Genomic DNA, 12768 nt, shown 5'->3' with positions numbered 1-12768 from the left:
CACAATTAAAGTTCTTATTCCATAAACATGCCAAACCACCTCCTCTACCGATACGGTCAACAGAAAAACAGTAATCAAAAGCCAATATATATTTCAAATCTTCAATTTTATTAGACGTTGTAATTGTTTCAGAAAGGATTATTGCATCTGGTTTATAGGTCCGGACTAGGTACTTTAAATTGGGAACCGTGCTCGGACTACCTAAACCCCGACAATTCCAACTGATAACGCTTATTGTTAGACACCTGAACTGATGTAAACTAGGCTGGAATTAAACCGACAGGAACACTTTGCAAACATGCAAACCGTACCCTTGAAAACCAAAGCATAAAAAAAATCATGGAAAGCCTCTTATGCTAATTGCAATCAAACCAATGAAGGGGAATACGTGACACATGGTACTAGCAATCAAAAGCAAAAGTGGGACGACAAACAAAAAGCAAGCTGTGCAAATCAATGAATTTTCACAAAGGGATGGTGCCATGAAATCAGACACAAGGAGAAACAAACAATCAAAGCGATGGGAAACAAGCACAAACGATCAAGATTGAGAAAGCTTCAAACTGATCGACACCAGACTCTCACAGAGGGGCGGCGGAAAACCCTAGGAGAGAAAATCGTATATCGCTTAGAGATACTTACTCAATAGTTATTACTATATATATTTTATTCAATAGGTATGGTAAATTTTTATTAAAATTGTAAGTTGTATCAAATTTTTTGGAGGGGAATTTATTCTTGTACATCTGAATAGAGGTTTCAAGCATGAAATTGTTGCATTAGAATGTTTAGATGATTTCATGATCAGAAATTTCATAGCATAATAATGATTATAATGTTATGGAGAAGTTTAATTAACTTCGTACAATTTGCCTACCATTTTTTAAAGACAACTAAACCTTTTGTTTTCTTCATTAAAATGACAGATATTTTGAAGTAGTGGGACAATACGAACAAATTAAAAGATGTCTACACTCAATATAGATAGATCGCAGTTAGAATAAATGTCGATTTCTAAGTTGGTGTGAACACATGAAATTTCCATATTAGTGGTCCCATATAAGTGAGTTTCTAAATGTATATACTGGGTAATGTTGTAGACTTGAAGTGAGGTGGCCTTTTTTCGGTACGATACTCATATCCCACATTCATAATAGGTGCATTCCCACCTCACCAATATGTCCTCAATCGTCTTCTCTCATATTTTGCAATCTTTCATTTGACACTTAACTAAGAGTTATGCTATATAGAGCGAAAGTTTCCTTTCGCGAATATCACGAGCGTGTGTTATAAATGTTTTTTTTTTCCTTGAAAGATTGTGTGAAACCCAACAAATAATCACAGCGTCTATATAAGTATTTTCCATAGAAGAGTATGTTATCTACTCATTAATTTTGTGCCAATTGATCAAAGCACACACTCATCCAATGAAAAAAAAATAGTAAATATAAATTACCAAAATGATATGATATATTTTTTTTTTTGGCCTTCGAAGTTAAGTGTTTTTAATAAATTAGTCCTTTAAAGTTTTAGGTCATGTTAACGGTGCTCCCGAATATTGGTTAATGATACCAAAAAAAATAAAGTTATCATTAAAATGATATTTTTTTAAAAATTTTTTATGTATTGATTACACAATTTCAATGCAATAAATACTACTATATAATTTCTTTTTTTAGTATCCTTAACTAGTGCCTAGAGGCATCGGTTAGCATTTCCCTTAAGTTTTTTATGTAATAAATTGTTTTTTAAGGCGTAAAATATATGAATCATTGTTCCCCGTGAGCTTCACTCAGTTGGTAAGAACATTGCATAATATATGCAGAAGAGATTCAAACCCTGAACACTTCAATTATTCACCTTTAAAATGTAAATTTCTAACAACTATGCTCCTTGACAAAAAAAATTAAGGCTAAAATATGCATTTCATCCATGCAAATATAGGCCATTTGAAATTTCACCCCTGAACTTACTAATCCTCCCAATTTGCCACTGTAAATATTAATCACTTGAGTTTTGGTCCTAATCTCATTTAATTACTGATGTGGACTGAGATTAGTGACGAGGCACTGCTGTGTCACGGACGTGTCACCAGCTGATTGGAAAAGGGCCATGATGACTCAACAGGTTATATCGAAATGACTGTTTTACCCTTAATGCCTCCAGAAAATTGCGAAATGACTAATTTGCCCTTCTATTCTTCAAAACCCTTCTTCCTTCTCCCAGCGTTGTTGCAGCAGCATCTCACATTCAGGCTAAGTGATGGAAAGACTCAGTTTCAGGCCGACCACTCCCTCTCCTTCCGTTTCTCCCACCGCCGCGTCGGACAAACACAAAGCAATTATATGCACACCTGCTACTATAATGAAAACAGTAGAATCCAGGATTGCAACTGGACCCAACACAACGAATCAATTCAAAATCGAAAAATACATAAGTTGGCTCATGTTTGATACCCTCATCATCAACAAATTCTTCTTTTATTGTGTTCTTTTGTGGATTGTGAAATCTAGGGTTTGAAAAGGGGAAAAAATTCAATCTTGATTGATGATGGAAACTGAAACAGAGAACAATTCACATAAGGGTGATGATGGATGTGAGAATAGTAATGAGAAATTCAACAGCAATGGAAGCAACAATAAATTATGAGTTCCAATGAAGGTCAAAGAAAACTCAGTAGTTTTAAGATGAACACGATTCAATACTCCAAATATACAAACACTCATTTCTGGTGTTGATGATTCATGGTGTTTGTTTAAAAAAAAAATATTGCTATTTTTTTCTTGAATCGATAGTGTTTGAAAAAGAATTTGAGTTTTGAAAAAAATTGTGTTTATATGCCACTTGAAGAAGAATCGACGGTGTTAATTTTTTTCTACAGACATGCTATTTTTTGATTCATGGTGTTTGAAAAAGAATTTGAGTCCAAGTGATGGAGCTGAGTTTATTAGCCTAGCACGACGGTGTTGTTGTTGTTGCAAATTATAACAGCTATAATTTAGGGTTTAGTTGTTGTTGCAAATCGGAATTACGATATTGTCCAACTCTTCTCTTTTCTAATTAAATCCAATGGATTCTGCGTTAAACTTCACCACGACGACGCAAATGCATTTCGAGCTCCGCTACTTCTTTTAGTTCTTCAGCTGGCGGTGGTAATGGAGGTGCTGGAGTTGGAAATGGAGGAGAACGAGGGAAGAAGAGAAGGAGAATGAGGGAACAAGGCAGGGTAATTTTGACATTTCACGTTTGTCTTTGTTTATTAAGGGCAAAATGGTCAATTTAGGTGTTATTTGTTGACTCATAATAGCCTTTTACCAATCAGCTTGTGCCGCGTCATCTCTATGTGATTAATGACATGCCACGTCAGTAATTAAACGAGATTAGGACAAATTTTCAAATGCTTAATATTTGTAGTGGCAAATTGGGAGGATTAGTAAGTTCAGGGATGAAATTTCAAATGACCTATATTTGCAGGGATGAAATGCATATTTTAGCCAAAAATTAATGAGTCCTTGTGCGCTTAGCTCAGTTGGTAGGGACAATGCATAATATATGCAAGGTTTGATGTTCAAACCCCGACCACCAAAAAAAATATATGAATCATTACTCTCTATCAAATTCACTTAAAAAGTGATTATGCGACCATTTAATGTTAAGTTGGTAGATTGAGATTTACTGCTTTCAAGAGTTTATATGTGTATTATTTAATTTTTGTTTGAAACAAACCAAGTACATGATTTATAATGTTGTCGATAAAATATTTATCTATAAAATTATGTTTGGATTTGAAAACAAGCAGAAGAAAACGTGTGTAAATAATCATGTTTGATGGCAAAAGTCTTTTTTTAATATATCACCTTTTGATGCAAGCACCGGTTAATTAAGTTGAGGCAAAATAACAAAGATTTTTTCTTCAGTAAACATCATTCGCGAAATTACAGGAATTTAGCTTCGCGAGATATATCATTTACGCACAAATATTTAACCAATCCTCACCTCCTGCATGCTTGCGCCCAGAGCACTAGCTCCCCTATCTGGTAATCCAGTATTCAAGCTAAAAATGCCCCCCCAGAAGAATATGTTTGGTGTGTGGGTAACGAAAACTCTTCATTCTGGTTCAGCAATTGGAGCAACCTTCGCTTTCTTGGATCTCAAGTGCCTTACATTGATATACATGATCTCCACCTCTCTGTCAAAGAAGTCATTAACGGTGGCGAGCCCCACACCCAAATCCTTTACACTCACCTTTATCTAGAAGCTTCAGACATCATTAAGAACACTCAAATTCGTTTCAACAACATTATCGAAGATGTGTTTATATGGTGTCACAATAAGAATGACAGTTATACAACCAAAAGTGGGTATAATTGGTTAATTTCTCCCAAGGAGTAGATACCTGAACCTTTCGGAAAAATACAAGTTTCTTGTTTGGCTAGCTTGTCATAATGTTGTCCTTACCTAGGCCCTCCTTAATCACATAAACATTGCCCCTTCAGCCATTTTCTCGCGGTGTGGCCTTCATGATGAAACCTTCCTTCACTATATGTCCGTGACTGTAGTCACTCTTTTGATATTTGGCGCCAGCTTGATTTTTCTAATCTAGATTTTTTCACTATTATGAGTGCGCATGACTGGTTGAAACAAGGCACTACCGATTCTCAATCTAATATTTTTTCAGCAGGTGTTTGGTGGGCTTGGAGACACGATAATATGATGTGTCTAGACAATGAAACTTGGTAACTTCAACGTCTAATTTCTTTCAATATTCAAAATTCAGCAGAAGTAATCAAGGTTTGCCTCTCTACCAACACCATGTTGCTGCAAAATTCTTTGAATCACTCTTGTGCTATTCTTAACGTTGATGGGAGCTGTTTGGGGACGACTCAACGAGCTAGTTTTAGTGGTTTTCTGTGCAACAGTGCAGGTTTATTTTTCTCAGGCTTCTCCGGTTTTATTAACAATCCTATTCAACACTAAACTCCTGCTGGAAACACATTGTTAGTGTTGTCTACTTTCCAGGTAATCCTATTCAACACCTACACGAAACACATTGAGATGAATAATCACGTATTTTCAGATAATTAGTGATATGGCATGTCTTTTATATGTTTTATTTCTTTAGAATTGCAAAACTTTGTATGTGAAAAGGTTGCTCGAGGTCAAGTACGTGTTCTACATGTTCCTTCAAGCTATCAAATAGCGTTAGACGAGCATTTCGTGCCCATTTGTCTGTTCTTTTTATTGCACTAACACGTGCAAATTGTGAACATATTTTTTTTTTTTTTATGAAATTTATATTTTCATTAAAATTAGTTAGATTATGAATATATTTTATGTATAGATGTTTGTGACGTTTAAACTCTTCTTATCATTTTCAATGAAACCAACAACATATCATGATTATACAAAAATTTGTTAAGGTATAATTGAAATAATGAAAAATCTAGTCCAAAATTTCTGACTTCCTTTATATATTATTTTTTATAGATATTATTGTTTCTATTATAGTAAGGTGCTTCCTATTTTAATGGTATATATAGTCCAAAATTTAAGTAATATTATAAAAAATATAAAATAGTGAATAAAATGGGTACAACCGGAAAGGGAAAAAGGCAACCCAAGTTCACGTATTTTCTTTATATATACTAGCGAAAAGACGGGCACTCACGTGTGTTGAGGCAAAATCCCTAATTAATTTTAAAGATAATAAACCATTATGATTAAAGAATTAATGGACTATGATTAATTCCTTGGTATTTAACTTGTGCTCTTGAGTGTTTTACTAAGACAGGAACAAGGTTTAAATCATACCAAGTTTCAAGAAATCAAAGGACATTTGAATTCATGATCTAACATTGAGGTCAGAAAGTTAGATCAGAATGTTGCTCAGAGATCAGAATGTTCAAGCAGAGATCAGAAGGTTGTTCTTGTACAAACCAAGAATCTCAAGAACATTGATCAAGGTCTTGTAAGGCACATGTGACATAAATAAATGTCCAGGAAAGTACACTTGCATGGATCAATCAAGCAATAAAGGCATATACAAGGATTATGTCAAAAAGATACTTAATGTTCATTTAAGACTATGAACATTGAAGTACTAGGAATATTCCAAAAGGGAATATCATCCTAGATGTTAAAATCACTGCTCTTCATTGTTGTTTCACTATTAGGATTTGATTACATCAAATGGTAGTCTTACAAATCATCCTAAGTGAAATAAAAGGAACATTCTGATGGTCAGAATGTTCAGCTCTACACATGCTTACTTTATGAACAGTACAGTAGGTGAAAATGGCAAAAAGCAAAAGCAAAGAAAATATGTCCTGTTCAACAAGAGATAGACAAGCATGGGAGTTGGTACAGTACATGGACCACAAAATCTCTCAAAGCATGGGCATGAAGATGCAGAATCCACTTTATCTCTCCTGCACCCACTACTACAAAAATGATTTTTCACATCAGTTGGAAATGATTTTTCACATCAGCTGGCAACCGATGTAAAGTGACGTGATGTGGTAAGTCCACATCCTTTCACATCAGGTTTCGACTGATGTTAAATCTTGATTTCTACATCAGTTCCTCTTCCACTGATGGAATAAACGTACTTTGAAATTTAACAATTGAGTTTTCACATCAGTTATAAGATCGACACTGAAGTTAAATATCTATATTTCACATTAGTCATAAAACCCACTGATGTGAAATATATATTTTTTAAAAAAAAATATTATGCTTCAGACTGAGTTCTTTTCTTTAATATTAAAAATATGAAAAGAAATATGGATATTAATGCCAACCAGAAAGTAATATTAGTTATTCTAATTTGATATTTTTACATCATCAATACTCAAAACTAGCCACATCAAAATTCTATATATAAAAAAGTACATATGCATATATGAATACATAAGCCATGAACATTTTTATCAAACAATGGGAAGTACACACTACATTCATTTGTGGTTCTGTATGACAGAGATCAGCTCACTAATCCTTCTTCCCATCACACCTATACATCACAAAAACCCAAAATACAACACAAAATAGTTATAATATATAATATGATCAAACTCAAAATAAATAAATAAATTGGTATATCACAAATCAAAATCGTATATCCATATAAAAAAATTCATATATCATACAAGAAAAAACCCAAAATGAAACAAAAATAAATAAAATCATAATCACAAATTAGATTCAACCAACGTTAGTTAAAATTCAAAGATTGATGAAATCACTTACCGAGAGCAACTTGGGTGCGAGTAGCCTTGATCATGATTTCAGTGTGCATTCGGGCAACCATAACCTCAACACCAGAATATACATCCTCGGCAAGCTCTCTTGTAAAAACCAACTCCAGATTCAATTCAGTGAAGAAAACTCTCTCAACGAGCAAATGTAAGATATAAGCACTATACTAAAAAGTAAAGGGAAGATGTTATGCTAGAGAAGGTGTGAATTAACATGTTCAATTGTCCTTCTCTTGGCTTTATGAGATAGTCAACCAAGTTTCCAAAATGACCAAAAGGATTATAGATATTTAGACGTGCACAAACGCAAATACTACATAAGTTCATGAAAATCATTTCAAAGTCCAACATAAGTAAATCATAATACCCAATATAGGAAAGAAAAACATGAATACACAGTGGAGAAAAATGGGGAACATACATCAAGCCTACAACTTCTAAGTTGAAAAAAAAAAGTAGAATAAATTTATATAATATCAACTAAAGAAGTCTGCCAATGGTATATGAGGACCACAATCATCTGAAGTGAGTAGTTTAGTGTGTAGTTTCTTTTAGAAATAAGAATAAAATTTAATTGAAAAAGTTATTTCAACTGCAGAATTTGATTAAGAAACTAAATCAAACAAAAGGACCGACAATTTCAATAATGAGTTTGTCCAAAATCAAACAAAAGATCTCAGATTATCAGCATATAATACTCCGGAATTTTCACCAAAAAAAAGATAAGAAAACTAACCTTCTAGGCTTTTGATATCAACACACACTACATCCTAAAACATTTTTTGCCTGCATGTAAAAAGCATGAATATCTTAATCATTAACAACAGCTGTCATAATCATCAACAGAACCAAATTCCTAATTTCTAAGCATAAACGCACTTCACACACACCCAAACCACTAGGCATTAAGTAGCAAACTACAAGTTCATTCAAAATTCTAATATCTCAACAAACGTCAAATTCTAATATCTCAACAAACGTCACTAATACCTGAGTGAGTTAGTGAGATTTTGAGAGTAGTGAGATTTTGAGAGTAGTGAGATTGAGAGAGTTCGGAAGATCAAGTGACCGATTGAGGGAGATCGATGCAGCTATTGAGTTCGGGAGATCAACCTTCAATCAATTAATAAAAATATTACAAACTTATGCACATTACATACAAATGGAAGATTAAACATACCATTTGAGCGCTTCATATTACTGCAGAATTTACTGCCATATTTGCACCAAAACAGCTCCACATGCTGATCATCATCATCAAAATTGATACAATAATCCTGCAAAAACACTATGCACATAAGCTTTTCTAGAGAGAGAGAAAAAAATCTAGTCCTGCATATGCAAAGAATCCAAAGAAAGTGAATTACATAAAAATGAGAAGCAATAAAGATGTCCAGTGGCAGATGGCTGATCAAGAGCCAACTAGAAAGTGAATTACACAAAAATTAGAAGAAATGAAGATGTCCAGTGACAGATGGCCAAGCCAAGAGCCAACTAACCATTGTACATGGCATTTTTCAATTAAGTAGCCAAGTACCAAATAAAAAGCTCTATATCAATCATGATTCACTAAACATAGATGAGATGGACCCTCAACTTCAACTGGGATCTCAATCAAAGGATCCTTTTATTCATACCTAAAAGTCATGTTGATCATAAAAGTATGCTTGTAGTAATAGCTTTCGGTTGTTCAAAGCCACAATAATAACCTGCATCAAACAATAATGGTTAATTGATTTACTACTCATTAATCAATGAATGAATATAGATGGTTAGATAATAATTACAAAGACCTGAACAATGCTCAAAATGGTGATGTCACCCGGAATTTTGATACAATAAAATCATTCAACAAGAGTATATGACAATTAGCGGTTAGATAATAATACTTGACATAATTTTTTCATAATTTCAAGCACAAATGAATATTTCTTATCATTAGATATAGTCACGAGTTAATGAATAATAGGACAATGAAGAAAACCAAGACCGAATAGGCATCTCATCATTCTTAGAATACATGGCTGTAAAAATCAACATCACACAAAATCATCATGTTCAAAGTGGCTAATAAAACACATGCATTTTAATGTATGCATATGATTCAATGGTTTTTATGGGCTACCTCATTTCTCCTAATATTCCCATATTTCTTTTTCACGCCCCATACTATCTACTCACCCAACCATATAATATGCACTCACCCAACCCCATAGTCACATAATTCGCAATCCGTGTTTGGTACGCGGTACGCTACACATGAAGAATTCGGTACGTATGGGGATATAGAGCTTCGGTACGCGTCGGTTCGCAATATTAATGCTAAAAAGAAATAAGCCCAACACTATTATAGAATGAGTCACATCATGCAAAAAGGATAATAACCCCATCAAAGCTAGTAGCGTAGGTGCACAACGTTGTTCTTTAAGTCCCACTCAAAAGATCTGATAGAAGAGAAGAAAGCTATATATAAAAGCAACCAAATGCATTGCAAATCATGTGGATTTGAGGATAACACAGCAATGTAGTAATAATAAATGGAGGTGTCCTTATCCTAAGCTTACGGTGCATTTGACCACCGTTTATTTATTTAATTATCAATTTTATAGCACAAACTCTTTTTCAACAAATCAGTGTTATCCTTTCACTTGAACGCTTGGTACCGCAATTTGTGCGAATGCTCCATGAATTCACGAGTACCAAATTCGCTGACGTACCCGAATTCGGAACACTCGAATTGGATCGCGGTTGTCCACCAAAGTACATGAATTATGTTACTCTGCCCAACCCAACAAACAAAATGGCACCAAAGGACCAAATATTAGAACACTAAAACAGCCACATACACCTACAAAAATAATACCCAAACAACATGTGACATGAACAAAACTTGCATCCATAATATATCAAAAACCAGCCCCAAATTGCTCAAATTTTTTTATTATCTCCAAACTCACAAATTCACTCTACCATCAAGGATTAAAAAAAAAAGCTCATGATGAGACAATAGCTACTTAAATTCTCTTTCACAGAACAATAATAATTGATGCAAACATACCCAAACCATCAATTCAAAACAAAAGATATCAATTTAACACAAAATTCACAAAATTGTGGCTAAATCAGAACCAATAAAATAAAAAAATAAAATAAAAGAAACTGAAAAGGATTTCAAGAGAGGAAGCTCTCATTGAACAGAGAAATTGAGAAAAGTACATGTCAGCCGATTTTTGAATCTTTAGAACAAGATTAAGAGAGAAGACCTTAGATTTGGGGTTTTCGTGAGACGAACGAGAGAGCCACAGGAGGAGGAATAATCATGACAAACGCCGAAATCACTGAAATCACTGAAGTCGCTGTCTTTGTTGTCGTCGATGGCTTCTTCTTCGAAGACCTAAACTAGCCGGCGGAGAAGCTCTACATATCTTGGGTTTTGCTCCGACGAAAGGAAGGGAACTCAAAATCGATTGAGGGTTTATGAAACCTAGTTGAAGGATATTGGTGGTGGTGGGTGGTCGGTGATGCAACAGATTTGGGACTGACAGAAGAATTTAGGGTTTTGGTGGGTGAAGAAGATCTAGAATGAAAGAAGGTGGGACTGAAAAGAAAGGAAAATGCGAGAGAGAGAAATTGGGATTTGTTTATTTTCTTTATTTGTTTTCCCCTCATGTAACTGTATCCACTGATGGGAAAAACATTTGATGTAAAGTTTCCTATTATTACGAAATTGCCACCGCGTTTATCTTTCCCCTCATGCATTAGTTCCTCTGATGGGAAAACTCTTCAACATTTATTTTTTCCCTCAGACATTTTCTCAACTGATGTGAAAACCTACTTCAAAGTTTACTAAAATTTCAAAATTGCCACCGCGTGTATCTTTCCCCTTAGGTATTTTCTCTGCTGATGTAAAAATTAAAAACCTCCTGTTGTAAAATGTATATTTTCTACTAGTGACCAGTCCCTAGGAAGATCTAGGAAAGTAACTTTCTGATGTATGTGGAAAAGCTCATACTTTGGTTATTGCCCAGAAATTCATATGAAAAGCATATGACACGCCCAAAAATTCATGTGTTCATTCATACATGATAAACACAGATGAATATCATGATGAACCCAGATGAAGATCATCAAGAACACAACAACATTTTGAAGTTCATCCTTGATCAGAATGTTTACCAAGAATTTCAAGTATAAGCTTATGGGACCCAGGACACATGGTATAACACCACCGGACACCCTATGATGACATGCTGTCATTACATAATTTTTAGGAATTAATTTGACATTTTGATAGAGTTCTAAGCAATATAAAGTATCCAGGAGGTGTTAAAAGCAAGAAAATTGGAACAACTGCAAGCTGCTAATCGTATTGCGATTTGCACCATCGCAATACAATTTCTTGAAGTCAAAACGTATGTTTTTGAAGGAGCTTAATCGCAGTACGATTCAACCAATCGTGATACGATTTCAAGAAGGGCTTGGAAGGAAATTAGGGTTTAATGAAGCAATCGTGATACGATTTATAGCATCGTGGTACGATTTTGGGCGAGCAGAATTTCCTATTTAAGCTGAAGTCACTCTCAAACATAAGGATTACGATTTTGGAGAGCTAAATTGCGATTTTAACACCCAGAAGGCTGCAGAGGAGAGGATTTCATCATCTCTAACCCAGTTTATGTATGTTTTAATTCTTCCATTGATTATGCTATTTGTAAACTCAATTATGAGTAGCTAAATCTCTCAGAGATTAGGTCAGAGATGAATCTATGTAACCCTAATTGATATATGTTGCTGTGAAACTCTATTAGTTATTAATGATATTCTAGTTTTTATTCAATTCAATTGTTCTTAATGCTTTTTATATCCTGATCAAATATAAACATGATTTAGTGAGAACGAATGACTACTGACCATAGCTTTCGACTTAGACCTAATTGAATTGTTCTAATAAACATGGTTAGTCTAGGAATGGATAATCGTTTGTTAGTGATATTAGGTTAACGTTCATAAAACCTTCAAAGATTATTATATCACCTAAGGAATTAGGGGTTGTAGTTTAAGAAGAGGGTCCTAACTCAAGAGATTGATTAGGGCTAATTTGTTAACTATCGTGAAACTAGAGAATCATTAGTAATAATAGGTGCATTAACCAATTAGGGGAAACATAGAGGATTCGACAGACCTGATCTCATCTTTCTCCATATTTTCTTAATCAAACTTTATTTTCTGTTACTTGATTTCATAAAATCAAACCAATCTACTGCCTAGTGGCAAAACAAAATAACCTTTATACATCCTATTTTACTAGCGCAATTGAATTATTGAGATTAAAAACAGTCCTCGTGGGATCGATATTTTTACTACTTCGATAGTATTTGGTGCACTTGCCAAACGCCTATCATGTTTTTGGCGCCGTTCCCGGGGACTGTTGATTTATTTCAACAAGGCAATTACGTTATAATTTAGGATTTCTGCAATTTAAATTTCTGTTTTTATTTTATTTTAAATTTTC

The 12768-nt window shown here is 34.2% G+C and overlaps 1 long non-coding RNA gene across 3 annotated transcripts; it reads right to left on the bottom strand.

Moving 5' to 3' along the window:
* Positions 1-6789: 6789 nt before the first annotated feature.
* On the bottom strand, positions 6790-10921 carry LOC146922766 (uncharacterized). Of its 3 annotated transcripts, none has more exons than XR_015012574.1 (7): positions 10520-10921; positions 8894-8965; positions 8437-8533; positions 8247-8369; positions 7993-8042; positions 7249-7423; positions 6790-7012 (listed from the first exon to the last, which is right to left on the bottom strand). It is a non-coding gene; the product is annotated as an uncharacterized LOC146922766 (long non-coding RNA). The 3 variants fall into 3 exon arrangements; XR_015012576.1 differs by having other exon boundaries at positions 7249-7418; XR_015012575.1 differs by having other exon boundaries at positions 7249-7346; positions 10520-10907.
* Between the last annotated feature and the right edge of the window lie 1847 nt (positions 10922-12768).

Source organism: Medicago sativa, chromosome 5, assembly GCF_051527215.1.
Source record: "Medicago sativa cultivar Bolivia chromosome 5, Bolivia_mono, whole genome shotgun sequence".
In the NCBI taxonomy this organism is placed as follows: domain Eukaryota; kingdom Viridiplantae; phylum Streptophyta; class Magnoliopsida; order Fabales; family Fabaceae; genus Medicago; species Medicago sativa.
Note: the sequence above shows the minus strand (reverse complement) of the source record. Positions and strands in the feature narration are given on the sequence as shown.